The sequence below is a fragment of the Dermochelys coriacea genome, chromosome 2 (assembly GCF_009764565.3).
Source record: "Dermochelys coriacea isolate rDerCor1 chromosome 2, rDerCor1.pri.v4, whole genome shotgun sequence".
Lineage (NCBI taxonomy): Eukaryota > Metazoa > Chordata > Testudines > Dermochelyidae > Dermochelys > Dermochelys coriacea.
The window spans coordinates 121,091,608-121,114,248 of NC_050069.1; the positions used below are offsets into that span (position 1 = coordinate 121,091,608).

Genomic DNA, 22,641 nt, shown 5'->3' on the forward strand with positions numbered 1-22,641 from the left:
TGACTGACTAATATGGACTCAGGCAAGATGGGTGGAGAGAGAATGGGTGTTTGAGCACAGAATGGTGGGGAAGGAACTGAATTTCAAAGCTTGAAGGCATCTCACGAGAAACCTCTGCCAGCATGTCCTTTCTTATTAAACTGAGGGTAGTTGGTACAGTCATCCCTGCTACTGTCAATTGCAGTAGTTTCACATCAGGTGAGCCTTCATATAACAATGTTACAAATCACTTACTGCCTTTATAGAATATAACACCTTGCTCGCCACCCAGAAAATAATCAGTAGTTGGCACAGATGTGAAACACAGGTGTCGTATGCTCTTTGTGATGCAATATCCTGCACCCGCTTAGTATCTGAATAGTTTCAATGTACAGACCCATTTATAGTTCTCTCAATATGATAAAGACACATAGTAGGTGATGGCATCAAGGTATACTCGTACAAAAGAAATGATCACCATGTCCTTTCCAGCTACAGATGGAAAAAATATATTTTTGGCCAGTGCTGCTCTCTGAGTATTCAGAAGCAGACCAAGATCTGATAAAATATCTAAATTATGAACTTACTTTGCAAAAGATGAGTTCACTTCTTTAGTCTGGAAATGCGGATATAATATAGGCCACTTCTGGCTGCATCCTTCAAACTGCCAATGTTATCTCTGTCTTGTCAGAGTCAACTCTCAGACAGCTAGCCCTCATCCAGCCTCTTAAAGACATGGGTTCGTTGTTTCCGCTGCACGAGCTGGGTCAGAAGTGATACAAATGAAAAATAATTTCTGTTCCATCTTACGCCTTCACATAGCACAAGAACATGAAATTAATAGGCAGCAGGTTTAAAACAAACAAAAGGAATTTCACACAATGCACAGTTAGCCTGTGGAACTGCTTGCAAGGGGATGTTGTGAAGGCCAAAACTATAACATGGGTCAAAAAAAGAACTAGATAAGTTCATGTAGGATAGGTCTATCAATGGTTATTAGCCAGGATGGTCACAGATGCAAAACCATGCTCTGGGTGTCCCTAGCCTCTGTTTGTCAGAAGCTGGGAGTGGACAACCTGGGATGGATCACTCAATGATTGCCTGTTCTGTTCATTCCCTCTAAAGCACCTGGCATTGGCCACTGTCAGAAGACAGGACACTGGGCTAGATGGACCATTTGTCTGACCCAGTATGGCTGTTCTTATGTTACCTACATATTAAATATGCCCCCCTCCCCCCGCCAGTTCAACAGCCTCACATGCACATTGAGTAGGAAGAGTGACAAAACAAGTTCCTGCAGTACACAGGATGAGTTCCAAAATTACTCTGAGACACCTTGCGGGAAGTAAGAATGACCATTCATTTCTGTGGAGGGGGTGCAGATGTGTCAACAGAACCTTACATTTAGAGTTACCCAAAACAGTTGACAGATTGAGAAGAATTGGTATGCGTGCTGCTTTGTGCAGTTTGATACTTTGACTTTAGATCTGTTCACAGTCATAGTTGAATTCCCACCAGATCTTTCCAGAAAAGTTTATGTAAAAACAGCTTTTATAGCAAGTACTGCCGCAGAGGAAAGGCTTAAAATATATATTTTTCTTTTACAACAAATGAATTTTAAAACTACAAAACACTGTGCATACTCTGAGAATTTTCAAGCCATCATGAGCAATTCACACAAAGAATTAAATAATCTCTTAAACTTGTTTGAACTAGAGAGCATGTGGAGAGTCAAGGACCAGGCTAAATCCACAAATCTCCTTTTATTAGAGATTTGAGGAGATAGCAAAATTGCATGCTCTGAAGATTTTCTAGAATTACTGCTGGAGATTAAATGTGGTGATTGTGTCTTTCCTCACAGTTGTTTTATTATTGGTCATCAAGGTACTAACATAGGAAACACTCAAAAAGCAATAGTTATTTGTAATGATGGATCAAATTAAAGTGTGGGATTTGGCCAAATGAGGCAAATCATGAGGGTGGTTATTTTGTGTGTCCAGAAATTTCAGAATTGCAAAGATGTTGATGGACAATGCTGTATAAATATAAACAATGAATTATTTTGTGTTTGGTGTTGAAATCGTGCAAAATTATCTGGCTGAACTACAAATACTTGTTGGTGAGCTAATGTACCATATTTGTTTTTTTGACTTTGGCTGTTTTGGGATCAAAATATTTTTAAATGGTCAGTCTGGGAAATACAGAATTAAACTTTTAATCTAATGCTGCCAAGGCAAATCAAGAGACTTGTATGTCTAATGCAGATTAGTATAATTTTTTTCCAATTATATAAATAATTGAAATGTGTTGGCTGGCCTATGTCCTCAATATAAAATACTTCATACCTGAGAATCATGACTTTAACCTACCATAAATAAAGCTTGTAGTATTTGATGGATTATTGCTAGTATTAGTTTAATTCTTCTCTTCCATATAACACGTTGAAATCTCTCTTCAATCTATTTAGACTTAATATAGATTCTTTCATACAATTTATATCTTTGTGTGAGACCTGCAGTTTTTTGGATGGCTATATTGCATTGTCAAGTGTATATTAGAATTTTTCTAACAAAAGTTTGAGAGTTAGTCATTTATTTTGCATAAGTGAACTGTTCATTGTTGTGATTAGAAAGTTTTTTGCATATCTTTACAGTGTTTAATTACCAGTTCAGGCTATCTAAAAACATACTTCGTAGTTGCTCTAGTGACTTTGCTTTATCTTAATTTGCGCTCATAGCTGACAGTCTTTGGTTTTAGGAAAGGTATATTGGAGAGGATAAACTATATTTACCACAGAGCTAGACGTGGTTCTCTACCTTATCTTCCTTAAGGTGACAAATTTGGAGGCAATTCTGTCACTTTTGACAGGGTAATATTGAGGTGAGATTTTTTTGGGTGGCCAAATTGTCAATGCAACTTTGTTTTCTATTTAATAAAATCAGGAATATTTCTCATTTATTATGATTTTTGTGATCTTGCTTTTTTGTTCACCTTTAACAGAACCAAATTATGAATTTAAATTTTCTAAAGCAGTTCTTAAGTGGAACTAAATTTAGAAAATGCTAACATGAATGTAATGCTTTTGTGGACATTGGTTTCTGCTTCCCTATTAGAGTTCTTTACCTTTCTCTGTCTCGTTCCATTATGTGGTCTGTGCACAGTACAAGTATTCTCTCACACTCCCTCAGTTATAGTCTTTCCTTTCTTTCTGCAGTGTTACTTGCACACTCTTGGTAATTATATAATTAATTAAGCTTAAAGGGCCAGTTATCTTATTGAATTAGAAGAAATGGACTCATTCATATTAAGACAGAAAATGATGCCAATTTCTGAAATGATTGTTTATATCCACTAGCAATAAAGTCCAAAAGAATAAAGAATACTAGTTAAAATAACCATTAATAATATATACTGGAAAACATGACATAATTAAATGGAATTAGCATTACAGTATATGATGTCTTATCTGAATGACTCTGCACTTGTTCACACTTTTCAGAGTGTATGATGTACTCTGGTTCTCCCAAAACATCTCTCAACTCAGACATTTCTTCAGTCTTATTTCTGATTAAATGCCTCGTCTCTCTGGCTCTACAGCATTTAAGAATTGCTGAATCTCCTCTCATTCTTCTCCAGACTAAGGTTCTCTTGCATTTATACAACGCTGCAATATCTGAGTTGCAAATATTACCAAGGATTAAGAAACAAATAAAAGCCACAGAAATGTGTGTTGGTCATTGGTTTTATAAAAACTTCACTGCGCGTGCGCGCGCACACACACAATATCTCTCCACCATTTTTTAGGTCAATTTAAACTTGACCATCTCTGTTTTAAAGATACCTTTTCACATTAAAAAGGAAAATTCTACCATGCATAAAAAATAAATATTGAGGTTTTGGGATATACTTGATTTTTTTTTTTTTCAATTTGAGATCAGGAGTGAAATGTGCTTATTAAAAAGCAGAATCTAGCCATAGGAATTTACTTTAAAAAAAGATATTTTTTTTTATTGCTAACCATTATTTTGTTAAGGCCTGATCTTGCAAATACTTATCTTTGTGAGTAATTTTACTCATGTAACTATTATGCCATTGAGATAAATGAGCAAGATTTCCTCACATGAGTAGGTGTTTGCTGAACCAGCTCCTTAGTTTGATCTTTTCCTGGAATTCAGCAAGAACACTTTAAAAGTATTCATCTTCCTCTCCAAATGCAAACAGATGGACATCGTACCAAAGGGACTGAAGGTAAAAAATCCATTACAATCTACATACCACACAGAGTATGCTGACAGCTTGTGCCACACACTCTCAAAGAAACTGCGGAACCACCTGATCAACATCCTCTTCAGCAAACAGGGAAAGATTAAGAATGAGCTCTCAAAACTGGATACTCTTTAAAAGTATTGGTAACAATTTTTGGTTCTGTCTTTGGGGGGTCCTCAATAGTTTTCCTCCCCTCCCTTTCTCTACTCTCCTTCATTCCAAAAGCTGTAATCTGCAAAATACAAGAGAGCTGTCAATTCTTTGGGTCATGGTGGTGAAAGACACTTAAAGGATGAAATAGAAGGCATCAGTTGAACTCAGTTGGACACTCTGACGTTCAAAAGGTCAAGCACTTCTCATCATGAATGTTAAGTGTGAAAATAGATCAAAGCCTTACATTACAACTGATATTTCCAATCTTCCTGCTGGTATTTCCCACCTTTCTTTTGAAAGAACATGTTTTTGAGAGTACTTCTGAGAGCCCAATATAAGAGAGCAAACCAGTTTTTATTCCACTCCAACTCTATCTAGGTTGTGAATGTATGGATTCACTAAGCATTCAGTTGTCTGAAAAATGCTCGCATTCAAAGCGTTAAAAACTTGTTCAGCAATCGGATGAAAAGAGAGTGTTAATATTTAACTAAAACGTTTGTGTTTTAAATGGTAAGGCGCTCTTTATGATTGGTAAACTGGTCTGAAAACTTGTTTAGCTTTATATCCAGTTGTCACAGAGCCAGTGCCACAAAAATGTTTTGTTTAGAACAATGGTCAGCAGCAGTAGCTGAAAACTTAGCAATGACAATTGTAAAACATTGGTTTCCAGTACATTTCACTGTTGATTCCTGGTGATGCATGTTTTTGCTCCCAGAAATTTCATGGTGCTGGGATGAGGGAATTGGATAAAGTTGTCTTTTTTTTTTTTTAATTGATGTAAGGATAAATCAGTTTTGTGATACGAGAGTGTCATTTTCATCTGAAAAAAACTGTAATATTAAAGATGCATGATTACAGCACAAAGACTGGATTTCTTTTCATGGGGGAATAGGCTAAGGGTCAGAAGTACTTCTCCCCTTGTGTTTTTTCAACTGATTGCTCCCTGTGGCATGAGGGGAAACAACTAAAGAGGAAATAGTCACCTTAGAAACTAAGTGTCCAGTTATTTGTGCAACACAATTTACATCCTTTGTTTTTGTAAATGTACTACATAAGATATGATACACACAGAAGAATTCACATAAATGAAGAATTCTACTGAACTTTGAAGAACACGGTAGCCTCTGGCCTAATGGAAAAAGAGCAATGTTCAGTGCTGCTGCATAGAAGGAGCCATGGGTTCAGGAAGTAAATGGCATCTGTTGACTTTCTGGGCTGGTAAAAGCGATTATACAGATCATAAAGAAAATGGCAAACTTGTGCCTTGATCCTGCTAGCACTTGCGTACATGCTTAATTTTTAGGCATGCATGTGAGTGTTTGCAGGATTGGGGGAGTTTGGGAGAAGCACACAGTATTGCTAACCTTAAGCGTTCAAAAATCATGAGTTGGGCACTAAACAATCATGAAATTAGCTTAAGAAACATGATTTTTAAAGATAATTTTTTGATTGTTTTTATTTGCCTTCTGGATTTAGCTTTAACATTTTTGAGATTTTCTCCGGAAGTATGTGAACTAGAGAAGTGCTTTTTTTTTTTTTTTTTTTTTTTTTTTTTTTTTTTTTTAAACCTAAAGTAATGTCTCTGATCTTCACAAAATCACAGCCTGGGCTTTAAGAAAAATACCAAATACTACAAAACTTGGAATGAGATCAGATGGCAAAATACTGTACAGTACTTTTGGGGGAATCGGAGCACAGGTTTCTGATGTTCATGGAAACTGAAGGCAAAATTATTGTAAGTGACTGTGTAATGGGATTGAACCTGGGACCTCTGGAGCTAAATGCATGAGCTAAAAGCCATATGGCTCTTAGCTAAGGCTGTAGAGCAGACTCATTAATCTCTCTCTAAGTGGTCTCGGTGTTCCTAGATGGGACAGAACACCACACCGAGGAGGTGTGTAGGTTACAACTGTTGTAGGCATCATGATAGATCTCCCAGGACTTTGATGTTGGGCCAAGATCAGTGTTGACTTTATTGAGGTGAAAAAGAGACTTTGATCATATCAACTGAAGGGCAAGTAATCTGGAAGTGGAAGTCTCATATTTTTGGGGTGGGTGAATTCTAAGATGCCTGGAGGTAAAGGCATATCCCTGCCTCTAAAAATAAACAGGAGGTGGGAGAGAAGTGGGAGGTTGATGATGCTACTTTGATTAATTTAGTTCCTTTAAGCAGTTAGAGCATTGTTTGCGGGACATATGATTTAACAAATCAATATTAGCAATGATTGTGTAATTAGTAAACTTTCTTCCTTGTTTTTCATAAAAAGCATGCCAAATCTGTTATCAAATGTATGTACCTCTTACTGGGGCTGAGGAGCAACAAAGCTGCAAATAATATTAGCTGTTCCTGATAAAACTGAAACATAAGAGTAGATGATCTTTAGTGTCATAATACTAGAATTTCAGAAACTTTTACATGCCTGAGATCTTGCTGGGATGGTCAGTGGATTGTTTGAGGATTTTTCAACAGCATAGGTTTCCAAGATACTATGATGGGGTTATCAAGGGGTTAATTTTTATAAACTTCCCAGTGTAATTGGCATAGCCATGGAGCAAAGGTATTTTTCCTTATGGTTCAAGAGGAAGAAAAGGCTTACTGTATTAAAGTATAGACAGGAATTCCACTTCTGTTGTTAGGTGTTAACTTTAAGCTTTGTGTGTAGAGCTTGTGTGGGATGTAGTAGAATGTACTAGGTTGGGGTGTGACATTATGCCCCATATCAGGGATGGCCAACCTGTGGCTCCGGAGCTGCATGTGGCTCTTCAGAAGTTAATATGCGGCTACTTACATAGATGCTGACTCTGGGGCTAGAGCTACAGGTGCCAACTTTCCACTGCTCAGGTCCTGCCCCCACTTCACCCCTTACCCCAAGGTCCCCGCCCCTTCCTGCCCCCTCCCCTGAGCCTGCTGCACCCTTACTCCTCCCCCCTCCATCCCAGAGCCTTCTGTACACTGCGAAACAGCCGATCGCAGTGGGCAGGAGGGACGGGGAGGCGCTGATCGGCAGGGCTGCCAGCGGGCAAGAGGTGGTGGGGGCGGGGTTGGCTAATGGGGGCTGCTGGTGTATTACTGTGGCTCTTTGGCAATGTACATTGGTAAATTCAGGCTCAGGCTGGCCACCCCTGCCCCATATCTTCATAGAAATATTATGATATTAATATGGCATAACTGAGATGTTTTGTGCAAGATGGGGATCATGTGAGGTATCATTGGAAAGGTTATGATTTACGGAATATGATTATCAATATTCCTAACTTCAGATACAGTTGTAATTGTTACATATTTCTGTATATGTATTTGGGCAACACTCAAACCAGAAAGTATGCAATCAGCCTGGATGAGCTGTTAGGAAGGATAACAGGACTTTGAAGATACTAATCTCCATCCTTCCTGAGAAGTTTCCTGGGATGCAGCTTTGACACTGCAGGGTCATGTGATTGTGTCACCTGGTACTCTTCCATAGGAAGGGGTTGGGGATCAAAACTGGAAAACAAAAGATTCCCACCATATGCAAATCCTATTTAAGGCTGGGGAGTAAATTAATCTGGGCTCTTCTCCACTGCCTCCCCGCCTAAGAATGAAAACTGCTGAGAACACCTGAAGAAACAAAGGAACTAAGCTGGGGGAGACAGGTGCTGAGTCCAGGCAAAAAAGGTCAGCCTGTAAAAGGAATCCCTGGAGATTTTAGCTGCAAGCAGTGTAGTTTTTACCTTCAAGAAACTTTGCAACCTGCATGAAACAACATTTAGAGTGAGAAATTATTTGTAGCCAGTATTCCTTAGTGTATTAAGTTTAGTTTTCGTGTTTTGTTTTGTTCTCTTCTCTGTAATCTGCTTTGTTCTGTTTGCTATCCCTTATAATCACTTAAAATTTACCTTTTGTAGTTAATAACCTTGGTTTTTGTTTACTTTGATATCTAGTTTGTGCAATTCTTAAGTTGGGGAGGTGGGGAGAAAGCTGTGCATATCTTCCTCCACCTTGAGGGAGGCGGTGAATTTCATGAGCTTACGCTACACGGATCTCTATACAACGCAAGACACTATAATTTTGGGTTTACGCTCCAGAGGGGGTGTGCACTAGAGTGCTGGGCAATTCCCCCGAGCTGAGTCTTCCCACACAGAGCTGATGTGAGATTCTACAGCTGGGTGAGTCACTACCTGTGTGTTTGTGCTGGAAGGGGCTTGAGAGCCTGTCACAGCAGCACAGAGTAAGGGGAACCTAGGCTGGTGGGACAGGTGGGCTCAGTGGGACCCCAGCACATCAGGTTGCACCCCAGAAGGGGGGGTCCAACCTGTCACACGGGGGTTCTGGGGAAATATAACATCTTTTTTTTTTTCTTTTTTCCCCCCATAAGAAACAAGAAAACCATATCTTAGGGCAATTCTATAACTGGGGATGAAACCACAAGATCAAATACAGTCCTCTAGAGTAATGCAATTGACAAATCACAGAATCTAACAAGAACCATAAAATCAATAAATGACTTGGAATTGCACTAGTTTTCCATCTCTCCAGCCACAATAGAGACAGAGCAGAAGATGATAACTTTTCTCAGAGAAAGCCTGCAGTATTTCTAGCATGTTGAAGGCGAGCTGTAGCTGATGGGTTTTATTTACCAAGCTTGTGGGTGGGGGTGCAGCCTATAGAACCTACAAGAATGCATCTTTTAAAAAGATGTGATTTTTATTGCTTATATTGGTTGGAAATGAGGTGAGGGGGAGCCCCATGGTACTAAGTAACAGTTTAATGGACCATTCAGTGTAAAATGATTGACACACACAGAGCTATTTGGGCCTCTGCCATAGAAACCTGGGGCAAGTAACATAACCTGTGTGTGCCTGCCTTTCCATGTAAAATGGGGGTGAGTAGACTTGCTTCAAAAGAGTGTTTATAAAGTGTTGGGATGGCAGATGATCACACATACGTATGTAGATAATAAAAATGTTAACACATCATCTCAGTGCAATGTTAACATTGAAATTTCCACATTAACTTTTGAAATGTCCTGATTTTCTAAAGCTTGATATTTCAAAGGGTGACATTTTGGGCAAATTACAAGCATCTGAAAATGGTGTTGCAGAGGGTATTTTTTTTGGCAACTATAACTATGGCCCTTGCTAGCACTTGCTGTATTAAACACGACATGAAAAAAATTATTAAATACACAGCTTTGTGATATTCTGCAGAAAAGTAATTTGAAGGATAAGGATGGGAAACTGTCTCATAAATACCATATACACAACTTTCTTTGGAGGACTATTAAGCACTTTTGTCAAAGCCTGTAGCTTTGTGGCAATGGTGAATAGTATTTTTAATTATAGGTAGTGACACCTATAGTTAATGTTGCCTGGCACTTTCCATTTATAAAACCCTATTTTCAGTAGCATGTAACTTTGCCAGGATTGATCTGTTGGGGCTGAAATTTGCTATGTTGGGTGTCTGCCTCGGTCTGAATTGTTTTGAAAAGTGTCAGCTAAAATGCAGTTTCCAAGAATTAGGTGAGGGGAAAAATACGTTATGTCTATGGGTTTAAACAAAATAAATGAATTACACCATTTTGCTGAAAAGCTCTAATGGTTCAGAGCAGGGACTTGAAATTTAGTGGGAGTTGTCAGCTGGTGCTTTTTTGCAGTCTCTATGAAAATTTACCCAAATTTTGGCCAAGTTATAAGCCTCCAAGGGTGTGTCTACAGTGCAATAAAACACCGGCTGTTGACCCATGTCAGCTGACTCAGGCTCATAAGGCTCAGGCTGCATAGCTATAAAAGTGTATTGTAGATGTTCGGGCTCTGGGATTCAGCCCCCCCGTAGTGGGGTCCCAGATCCCAGGCTTCAGCCTGAGCACGAATGTCTACACTGCAATTTTATAGTCCCGCTAACCTAAATCAGCTGGCAATGTAGACATATCCCTAGAATCTCAGTCTACACATGCTCTGTAGAGACTTATTAGCCTTTGCAAGCTAACTATTTATTTAAAGTCTAGGGCTCAGTTTCAGTACTAGTACGGCAGCCATCTGTGATGAAGTTAGGAAGATTTACAGATATCTTTTCGCTACTTGGAGTCCAGCATCCTAAAGCAACGTGACCCTGAAACAAGGAAACTTGTTTTCCCAAAACCTCAAAAGACTTGTTTGCTTTCTGTGTTTAATTATAACCATTCTGATCTAGATTTCCAATAGCACTTGTTTAAAACTAGCTCTTGGTAACTGAACCCACTGTTTTCCAACTAGATTGAAGTATGTTTGATTACAGTGTAGTGCTTTTTGTGATTATTTTTCCTCCCCTCCTCCCCCACCAACACAAACACTCCCCATTCATAAAATCAGAAGCAACTTAGGCAGAGAAAATATTTCAATTAGTGCTGGTCAAAAATGGGTTGGGGGATTTTTTATTTTTACATTTTAAAAAAAGTTTTCCAATTTTTCCCCTTTAAAATTTCATCATTTTTCTAATGTCAAAATTTCAACTAGCTATATAATTAGTCAAAACTGATGAAAATTTTACATAAGAATGGCCATACTGAGTCAGACCAATCACCTATCTAACCCAGTATCCTGTCTTCTGACAGTGGCCAGTGCCAGATGCTTCAGAGGGAATGAACAGATCAGGGCAATTATCTAGTGATCCATCCCATCACCCACTCCCAGCTTCTGGCAGTCAGTAGTTTATGGACAACCCATATCATGAGATTGCTTCCCTGACCATCTTGGCTAATAGCCATTGATGTATCTATCCTTCATGAACTTGTCTAATTCTGTTTTGAACCCAGTTATACTTTTGGCCTTCACAACATCTCCTGGCAACAAGTTCCACACGCTGACAGTGTATTCTGTGAAGAAATGCTTCTTTATGTTGGTTTAAAACCTGCTGCTTATTAATTTTCATTGGGTGACCCCTGGTTTGTGTGTTATGTGAACGGGTAAATAATACTTCCTTATTCACTTTTCTCCACACCATTCATGATTCTATAGATCTTTATCAGACCCCCCCTTAGCACTTTTCAAAGCTTGAACAGTTCCAGTCCTTTTAATCTCTTCTTATGTGGAAACTGTTCTGTATCCCTAATAATTTTTGTTGCCCTTCGCTGTACTTTTTCAATTCTAATATATTTTGTTTGAGATGGAGTGACCAGAACTGCACTCAGTATTCAAGGTGTGAATGTACCATGGATGAAAATTTCATCAAAATTATTTTTTTTAATTACAAAATGTTATTGAAATTTTGAAACACTTTGATTAGTTCTACTGTTGATGTTTGCAATTCACTCCAGCTTTCTCTGGTCATTCTTGTTGACTTGCCTGATCATAACATCAGTTGCCAGGCCAACAAACAAAACTATTGGTCTACAGTTAGGTGTTTTGGGGCTACAATTTTCTTTTCACTGTAGGAGTTTGCAGTCCCCGACCCCCTTACTTTATGTATCAAATAGGAGCAGTATTTTCAGCTGAATAAATCAGTGTAACTCCATTGTAGTTGATTTACACCAGTTGAGGAGAGAATCAATGAAATGCAGGGCTTGAAGGGACCTTGAGAGGTCATTTAGTCCAACACCCTCTCCTCCCCTTCCCTCTGCCCCCCTCCCTCACCAAAAAGGCAGGACTGAGTAAACCTAGACCATCCCTGATAAGTGTTTGTCTAACCCTGTTCTTAAAAACCTTCAGTGATGGGGATTCCACAACCTCCCTTGGAAGCCTATAACAGAGCTTAACTGGTATCTTTCGACAAGGCAATCCTGAAGGAAAACATTTCTAGGGAAGATTGGAGCCTCCTGGACGACTTCGATGGTGATTATGAGAACTTCAGTAAGAGACTGAAATGGTGTGTGAAATCAGCTGTTCGTGAAAGACCAAGGAGAGCTAGCGGAAGAATCTCTGAGAATACAAAGACTTTATTGGAGAAGAGGAGGAAAATGAAAAGAAATGGCAGCGACAGGCTTGAGTACTCCCTTTTGTGCAAGCTCATATGAATGAAGTTGAAGGAAGACTTTTTGAGAAATTTTGAACCAAAAAGCTCCTAAAGGCTGCTGAAGATCTTAAAAGTCTCAAAAAATGCAAACAGGAACTGGCGTTATACAGGTCATCATTATTGGCTGTCAAAAGAACAGGGATGGAAAATCAGTAACCAATCGAACAGAAATGGAGGCAATTTGCAGGGATTTCTAAACCCAGCTGTTCACATCCCATATAGAAGTCCCAATGCCATCACTTCAACAAACCGATGAACACGTACTCCTGGTTCTCAGCAGTGAAGTCAGTCACACAGCCCATTAAATGAAAGAGGAGAAGGCTCCAGGCAAGGACAGTCTGACTGCAGAAGTGCTTAAGGCAGGAGGTCAGGAACTTTGGAAAGCTCTCGCCCAAAGGTTCAGCCGCTACCTGGAAATCCAGAAGATACCGTCCCGTTGGAAAGAGTTCAATGCCATCTTGCTGCATAAGAAAGGCGATGGAAAAAATCGAAAGAACTATCACCCGATCTGCCTGCTTTCACATATCTATAAGTTGTTCACAAAATAGTAACAAATCGACTGATGCGAAACCTGGATGAACAGCAACCTAGAGAGCAGGCCGGCTTTCAAAGGAATTACAGCACAATAGACCACATCTTCACTCTAAACCAACTACTAGAGGGTTCAAGGGAATACAAGTTCCCTTTGTGTATTGCCTTCATGGACTACAAGGAGGCATTCAACAGCATAGAGACTAACGCTGTTCTTGAAGCTTTTTCAGAACAGGGCATTGGTATGAAATATATCACCTTACTGAAGGAAGCAAACTCTGGCTGCAGCACGGACATATCGCTGTTCGATACTCCCCTCCGAATCCCCATTAAGAAAGGTGTGAAACAAGGAGATACAGTTTCACCAAAACTATTCACAGCCTGTCTTGAATTGGGTTTTCGAGCAGACTTGAAAGCGGGATTAATATCAACGACGAGCGGCTAAACCATCTCAGGTTCGCAGATGATATAGTGCTGATAGCCGAAAATACAGCCCAACTTGAGCGAATGCTTAAAGAACTGAACGCAAAAAGTAGTCAAGTCAGATTAAAAATGAACTGGTCGAAAACAAAATACATGAGTTTAGATATTCTGCCAAGAAGCCAAATAACTCTTGGAGGAGAGCAGATCCAAGAGGTTGATAAATACGTTTATTTGGGCCAGGAGGTCAACATGCGCCATGATCAGAAAGGCAAACTGTCGCACAGAAAAAAAACTGGATGGTGTGCATTCAATGAGATCAAGGACATCCTCCAAGGAAAGATCAGCAAAACAACTCGTGTGAATCTTTTTAACTTGACAGTGTTTCCAGCGATGTTATATGGCAGTGAAACATGGTCGCTGAAAAAAGATTGAAGAACATCAGCTGTCTGTCACACAGAGGGTGATGGAACAAACGTTTTTGGGCATTTCGCTCCATGATCGCATCCCCAGTGAAATAATTAGGCAGCAGTCTGGAGTGCGAGACGTTGTCAAAAACAGGCTCTGCAAAATTCGGTGGGCGGGACATGTGGCCCGACTCAGCAACCAACAGATGGACCGCAGCTATATCCAAGTGGTATCCACTCTATATCCAAGTGGTATCCACGAGAACAGAAATGGCCATGCGGTCGACCTCCAAAGAGGGGGGATGACTTCCGAACAAGGAGTTATGGACAAGCATGGCGAAGGATGGCTAGAGCAAGAGAAGATTGGAAGTTATGTTGTGATCGGCTCAGTCTCAACTGATGAAGGACCAACAGTCTATGCAACTAGCCTTATAGTTAGTTTTTTCTAATATCTAACCTAAATCTCCCTTACTGCAATAGAATCTGGCCCTAGAAGCTCAGTACTTCAGATTTGCTAGTTTAAATGTGTATCCTTGTTTCTGATGATTGGAAGGTGCACAAAGAGTGTACAGTGTTGTAGTTGTGCGGATCTAGGGGTAGAAAAAACTGTTAATAAATATGGGCTATGACTGCCTCCATAATTCTTAAGAATTATGGATGTCAGCAAACCACCAGAAGCAGAACTTCAAATGTAATAGTTGATCTGGCATGTCGCCTTGGAAGGTCCTTCTTTTGGTCATTTTCATGTGGCATGACTGCATGGCTATTTCAGTTCAGCATTTTTTATTATTTCTAGTGTGTTTGCATATTTTAAAAACTTCCTTATGCAAAAAGTGTGGTCAGACTGCATCCCTCTTATGAAGAAGGATGCATTTTTTTAAAATGGTTTTATTGTCTCTGTCTTGTGACATGGCAATTCTGGGTACCAGCTGCTGCCCAGCTCTTCCATAGTCCAAGGGAATCTTATTTCATCTGTACTTAAAGGAAAAATGAGCCCATGTACAGGCATTATGATGCAGCGTACCAACTCTTGCTTGTTCTTTCTTTGTTGGAAGGGGTGGTGATTGTCTGAGCAGCTTGCTTTGCTAGCTTGAATCATGTCACTCGTTTCTGTCAGATTCTCTTCTTACTCCTAAAGGCAGATTATTAGTTTCTGTTGGAAATGCCTCAGATAGTGAGATACTATACTGAAGAAACTTTATAATGATGTCTCAACAGAATTTATGGTGGAGGTCTTTCTGTAAGCATCTAGAGACAGGTTTGTCTTTTCATATATTTAGCATGTCCTCTAAATCATAATACAAAATGAATAATTTGAAAAACAGTTTGATAACAAAAACTGTAGTTCTCGTTTCTGGATCATTTGTTTAAATACATGCCTTTAAAGTAGTTTTTTAAACTTCTCTCACCCATTCCCAAGATTTAGTTTTTGCACGGCTGTTATGCAGTAGGTATGGAGAGAAAAGACAGATTCAGAGATGTGCAGGAAAACTGTCAGGATTTGGTGACCACCTGGATCTAGGGGGAAGGAGGAGAGTGGGGAATTGGAAATGACCTTAGAGCTGTAAGCCTAGGTGAGGTGCAAAGTCTGGATAGAGGTTTTTGATGCTGTTTAATAGCATAGTGAATGCAGACTACTCCTGAGGTAATTCTGCACCAAAAAAAAAAAAAATTCTTCACACAGTATTTTAAAATTCTGTATTTTTTTTGTCAATAAATAAATGTGGAGGCTCCAGCATGGCAGTGGGGAGCAGAGGCTACTGGCTGCACAGAGGTGGGAGATCACCCTACAATTTCCTCCCCTCATCTCTCCGGGACATAGACTCAGCGGTTTGGCTGCACCCTACCCTGACACAGTGCAAGGGCCAGGCCTGCCCCAGAAATACCCCAGGGCCCTTTTCCTCCATACCATGTGCACCAGGTATGGGACAGGCAGGCTCAGCCCAGCAGAAGCCAAGCATGGAGAGGCTTAGTGGGCGGGGGGGGAGGGGATCCAGATGTGGGTTGAGAGGGTTCTGTGTGGGGAGTCTGGGTACAGCGGGGATCTGGATGCACAGGGGCTCTTGGGGTGGGGGTCTGGGTGCATGAGCAATGGGACTCTGCAGGGGTGTCCAGGTGAAGGTGATTGGGGCTCAGTGGGGGGGGTCTGGGTGTGTGGAACTCAGCAGGGGGGTCTGGTGCTTGGGGAGTGGAGCTTGGTGGTGGGGTGGTCTGGGCTTAGTGGAGTGGGGGGTCCAGATGTGTGGGGTTTGTTGGGGTGGGTTAGAGTATGGGGGGGTCTCTGTGCGGGTGGTCTAGGTGCAGGGGCGGAGGTCCAGATGCAGAAGGGAAGGAATGGGGGGCGGGGTTTCTGGGTGAGAAAGGAGGGTGAGGCTCATATCATGGGGGCCAGATGCACCGGGGATGGGTGAATGGGGGAGCAGCTCCCTGTACAGTGACAGAAAGGGAAGAACCTTTATTGATACACTAGTCACCTTAATAATTAACAAACTTAGAGCCACGTTCTGAGGCAAAGCTTCAGCTGACCTCATTGTGAGTCATGAATTGGTAAACACTGAGTAAGACCTGTGGATTTGGCCTGTGATAAGGAGGTTATAAAATAGTTACTTTTCAGGTGTTTAAGTTTTTGTCAGACACACAATGAGACGAAACATTGGAATAATCTGGTTTGGTTTTAGCCTATGGTGTAGTGGCTTATCTAAATAAGGTAAATGTCAAGATCCTAGGTTTTGCCAAAAGGTACGGTTACATTATAGAAACACTTGCAACTTGTTACCAACAATGTATTAACATATGGCAAACTCTTTAAATTGCTGTGGTGTTACAAACTGACTTGGTACTGGTGAATTCTTTAGGATTTCTTCAGTCATTTTGAAATACAATGTTAAATGTAACAATTGTAATCTATTACCTCAAATTGTCATTTCATCCAATCTCCCAAACCAGGCAGGGTTGGATGGGAGACATCCAGGGCAGGGTCAAGGAGCTGTTGTAAAAGGTGTCATAAACTCAGCAGGCAGCACTCTTCCTTCTGGGTCAATATTGTACTAACTCCCCACTCTGGTGTTGGGAGTACAGCGCTGCCAGAGGTGCTCTCTTTTGTTAAGATGTGAATATGGTATATCCATATTCACCACTGTCATGTAATTAGGATATGTTTTGTACACAGTATGTCTTTTGAGGTATCATTCTAAAAGTCTTGATCTGCTAGACATCAACATCTCATTGGATTGTATGTGCTATCATTCTTGGTAAAGTTATGAAGTTTGGCGCTGTGTGTGTTACTGAAACATGTTGTGAGGTTGAAAACACCCACAAGCAGCCTTTCAGGTACAATAGTAAAAAGGCCAAACAATGTTAATGGCTTATTGAGGAAATCATAGAATATTAAGGTTGGAAGAAACCTCAGGAGGTCATCTAGTCCAATCCCCTGCTCAAAGCAGGACCAATACCAACTAAATCATCCCAGCCAAGGCTTTGTCAAGCTGGGCCTTAAAAACATCTAAGGATGGAGATTCCACCACCTCCCTAGGTAACCCATTCCAGTGCTTCACCACCCTCCTAGTGAAATAGTGTTTCCTAATATCCAACCTAGACCTCCCCCTCTGCAACTTGAGAACATTGCTCCTTGTTCTGTCATCTGCCACCACTGAGAGCAGCCTAGCTCCATCCTCTTTGGAACCCCCCTTCAGGTAATTGAAGGCTGCTATCGAATCCCCCCTCACTCTCTTCTCTTCTCCAGACTAAATTAACCCCAGTTCCCTCAACCTCTCCTCGTAAGTCATGTGCTCCAGCCCGCTAATCATTTTCGTTGCCCTCCGCTGGACTCTCTCCAATTTGTCCACATCCCTTCTGAAGTGGGGGGGGGGACCAAAACTGGATGCAATACTCCATGTGTGGCATCACCAGTGCCGAATAGAGGGGAATAATTACATCCCTTGATCTGCTGACGATGCTCCTACTAAAACAGCCCAATATGCCATTGGCACACTGTTGGCTCGTATCCAGCTTCTTGTCTATTGTAATCCCTAGGTCCTTTTCTGCAGAACTGCTGCTTAGCCAGTCGGTTCCCAGCCTATAGTGGTGCATGGGATTCTTCCTTCCTAAGTGCAGGACTCTGCACTTGTCCTTGTTGAGCCTCATCAGATTTCTTTTGGCCCAGTTCTCCAATTTGTCTAGGTCACTCTATCCCTACCCTCCATCATATCTACCTCTCCCCTCAGTTTAGTATCATCCACAAACTTGCTGAGGGTGCAATTAATCCCATCCTACAGATCATTAATGAAGATATTGAACAAAACCAGCCCCAGGACTGACCCCTGGGGCACTCTGCATGTTACCGGCTGCCAACTAGACATCGAGCCATTGATCGCTATCCGTTGAGCATCACAATCTAGCCAGCTTTCTGTCCACCTTATAGTCCATTCATCCAAGCCATACTTTTTTAACTTGCTGGTAAGAATACTGTGGGAGACAGTATCAAAAGCTTTGCTAAAGTCAAGATATATTACAGTCACTGCTTTCCCCATATCCACAGAGCCAGTTATCTCATCATAGAAGGCAGTCGGGTTGGTCAGGCATGACTTGCCCTTGGTGAATCCACGTTGACGGTTCCTGATCACACAAGCTCAAGGATTACCCCAGGAACTGTGTACAATAGAAACTTCTCAGAGAGCGCACTACACAATGGGAACTGTTTGATCCAGGTCACAGCAAAAGAGCTTTCCAGCAAGTGGGAAGAAGATATAAAAGGGGGACAATGACATCATGATGGTACCTCATTCTCCCTAGAACAACACACCTGGAAACACTGGAGGAGTAAAGACTGAACAGGGGGGAGATGATGGTCCCAGGCTAAGGGATTGCTAGCCTGTGTATGAAAACCTGGAAAACCCAAACTGCAGAGCCAAGGCAGTTTGTGCCTTAAGAATTTGCCAGCCAGTTTATCACTCAGGGTCAGAATTTGCTAATTCACATCCTCCCTATATAGTGTGTTACGCTCAGTTTGCGGTTTTGTTTATTTACTAGGTAATCTGCTTTGATCTGTTTGCTATCACTTATAATCACTTAACATCTACCCTTTTGTAGTTAATAAACTTATTTTATGTTTTAATCCAAACCAGTGTGCATTTGACTAAGGGGTCTGGGGAAAATCTCAGCTTGGTTACCACAAATGTGCACGGTCCTTTTCACATTGAGGGAGAGGCAGACCGGGAGTTAAACCCATATACTGGCCAGATTTGACCAGGGCAGGACGTTACTGCTCTGGGGTCCTAGGCTGGGAAGCGGGGTGTGTCCCTACCTATGTGAATGCTGGTGAAAGTGCAAGCTTGGAGGGCTTTGCAACTTGTCACAGCAGCACAGTGTGAGAGGGAGTCCAGGCTGGTGTGGGTCAGAAGGCTCAGTGGCACCCCAGTTCTAGGTGGCACCTTGGGGGGAACCTGTCACACAGTCGTTTTGAGGTTATTGATCCTAGGGTATTATTTGCAAGAGCAGGGGTGTTATGCTTGGTATCCTGGCCAAATTCCAATTTGAGTAAAAGAATCTCCCAATGTAAATTCCCCTGGAATTTCAGTTAAATATAGTAGTCTTCATGTCTTATCTTAGGGCTTCATCTTAAAAAACATTTAAACACATGAGTACCTTTTCTCCCCCAGAATAAATTACTGTTCTTCTTTGAGTGCTTGCTCATGCCCATTTCATATTAGGTGTGTGTGCTCACCACGTGCACTGGTGCCAGAAAATTTTCCCTCTGTGGTATCAGTAGGGGACCGACTCTGGCACCTTCTGGAGTGGTGTGCACGTGCCGCAGTATAAGGAGTGTTACTGGCTCCCCCCACCCTCAGTTCCTTTTTGCCGCCAGTGATGGTGCTGAAACGTCTGCTGCTTCGGCTAGCCCTTTTCACTTAGTTCAGTATTTCAAACTTTCTTGTAAAATAGTTGTACATAGTTAACAGTTTCCCTTAATGTAAGTGTTTTACTTAGTTGGTCCCGAATGGGACTTAGCCTAGGGATGGGGAATTAGCCAGTCCCCAGGCATTAAGCCCTGCGATCGCTGCAAGAAACTGATGCCCATCAGCAATCCGCGTAACAGCTGTTTCAGATGTTTTGGTGAGTCGCTTATAAGCAACAAGTGCCATATTTGCAAGTCCTTCAAACCTTGGACTAAGAAGGAGAGGGACTTCTGCCTCAAAGCACTCCTCATGGAGTCAGTACTAACTCCAGCACCGGAGCAGTAGAGATGCAACTCTGCCCCGAGCACCACAGCATTGGTGCAGAGTGCCCCACTTGTGCCAATCCCCGTCCCTGGCATCTTCCAAGAGGCTAAAGAAGACCGGGAGAGGAAAATCTCCTACATCCCTGCTAGGAGAAGGAGAGGGCAGGAGGGGAGCCAAGGCCCGAGGCGGGCGGCTTGATACCTCCTATCAGGAGTCAGGCCCCAGCTCAGGTTGAGTGGTACCGCCCACCCCGACCCATGTCTGCCACACCGGACAGTGACGGGGGCCTTCATCAGTTAGAGGTCCCGTCAACACCTTGCAGGCAGTGCAGGATATCCTGGCGCTATTGGTGCCGCCCACACCGGTTACAGCAGTACCCTGGTCTAAGGGTAAACCCAACTTGGGTCCTTTCTATAGGTCCCCATCTCAGTGGCACCATTCCCCATTGCAGGGGACGTTCCTCCAGCGCTTGCTTGCATGGAGCCACCAGGTCTCGAAGGTAGAGAGGCAGGCTCAGCGAAGCCCTCATCAGTCTCCGGACTCAGAGCACAGCTCGCAAGGTTCGAGGCGTGCCTCACGTGTGACATGGCGCAGGCCTACAGAGGTCCACCCTTCCTGGCATCAACAGCACCAGGACCAGCCCAGTGCTTTACCCATGGCTCGGTACTGGTCACAGGCCCAAGGCAGTTGGTCTCAGCAATGGAGTCATCAACTCGTCAATACGCATCACCGCATCATGGATCCCCTAGATTGGGGAGTAGGTTCTTCCTGGCGATCGAGCTGCTCCAGTCCCGGTCCTGCTCTAGTTGAGCAGTGTGACTGAGGTGTAGATCACTGGGACGTCGTCATCAATCCACCAAACACTGTCGGTCTCCAAGGACTCGCAGAAGGGACTCGTCCTGGACAGACAGCTCCCAGTCCAGGTGCATACAACGACAAAGTTCAACTGTGACCCCATTTGGCTTTTCTGCCAAAGCTGGTGTCTTCCTTCCATGTCAACCAGGACATCTTCCTCCCAGTGTTTTGTCCCAAGCTGCACTTCACTAATGAGGAAAGAAGGCTGCACGCCCTGACATCAGATGTGCCCTGCTGTCTTACCCAGAGCGTACCAAGCCCGTCCCCTGGTCAACCCAGCTCTTCATCACAACAGTGGACAGGATGAAGGGCCTTCTGGTGTCATCCCAGGATTTCCACCTGGATCACCTCCTGCATCCGGACCTGTTATGAGCTAGCACAGGTCCCACTGATGCCAATCATGAGGGCCCATTCAACAGAGCTCAGGCGTCCTCGGCGGCCTTTCTGGCGCACATTCCCATCCAGGACATTTGCAGAACCACGACGTGGTATTCGGTTCACACGTTCATGGCGCATTACGCCCTCACACAACAACAGGCCAGAGATGACTCTGGGTTCGACAGAGCTGTGTTGCAATCTACACGTCCATGAACTCCTACCCGCCTCCGTTTGGTGCTGCTTGGGAATCACCTAATAGGGAATGGACATGAGCAAGCACTTGAAGAAGAAAAGACAGTTATCTGTTCCATAACTGGAGTTCTTTGAGGTGTGTTGCTCATGTCTGTTCCATGAGCTGCCCTCTGTCTCCACTGTCAAAGTTTCCAGCAAGAAGGAACTGAGGGTGGGGGGAGCTGGCAGCCAGGGCCGGCTCTAGGCACCAGCTCAACAAGCAGGTGCTTAGGAAGGCATGTTCCTAGGGGTGGCATTCCAGCGCTGGCCATGCCGCCCCTAGAAATGTGCCTCCGCCGCCCCAGCTCACCTCCGCTCCGCCTCTACCTGTGCCCCTGAGCACACCACCTGGGAGGGAGAGAGGGAGGAGAAGCTGAGTGGTGTCGTGCTCGGGGGAGGAGATGGAGGTGAGCCGGGGTGGGGAGTGGATCCTCTACCCACCCCCCCCCCCGTTACTTCCTGCGCTTCCCCCCCAACCCTCGCTCACCTCCGCTCCACCTGCTCCCCTGAACGCGCTGCCTCTCCCTCATCGGAGAGGGATGGGGGAAAAGCGGAGCGGCAGCGTGTTCAGGGGAGCAGGCAGAGCAGATGTGAGCTGAGCAGAGGTGAGCTAGACGGAGGGTCGCGGGGGAGGAGGTGGGGCTGGGGATTTGGGGAAGGGGTGGAGTTGGGGTGGGGGAGGCACGAAATAAAAGCGGGGGCTTGAGGACAAGTTTGAATTGAAGTTACTGGGATCCAGGAGAGGAAACTGATGTGAGGCCACTTGCAGGTTGCCCTGAGGTCATGAAGGGTCACTCGGGAGGAGACCACTCATTTACACTCCCCCTTTGGAGTACTACAATTTCAGCAACTGAGATGGTTTTAGAGTGCAATTCCAGCACCACCTTATCCTGGCACCGTAAAACGGCACTGGGGAAAGAGCTGAATCAGGCCGACACAGTTGCACTTGATTCTCCTACTGCTCTTCTTACCTTTGTGTCAATAGAACGTAGCCTTTCCTAAGTGCAGGCTGTTTTTCTTACACCATCGTCCCATCTTACTCTAGAGAAAGTGGAGTACTGGTGCAGGCTACTATACTGTGTTGCAAAAAGCTTACCGTCAATTGGTCTGAAGTAGCCTGAACCTGGTGATTCTGAAGCCTGTTACAAAACTGATCATCTTCCCCAGGCATTTGAAAACAGAGGATTAAGGAAATCTGAGATTCGAAATTGTCTGACTTCCTCGTGGTGGTTTACAT

The 22,641-nt window shown here is 43.0% G+C and overlaps 1 protein-coding gene across 2 annotated transcripts in view; it reads left to right on the forward strand.

The window, feature by feature from the left end:
* SLC22A23 (solute carrier family 22 member 23) overlaps positions 1-22,641 on the forward strand; it is a 172,638-nt gene that overhangs the window by 12,629 nt on the left and 137,368 nt on the right. The gene's annotated exons all lie outside the window — the stretch shown is intronic.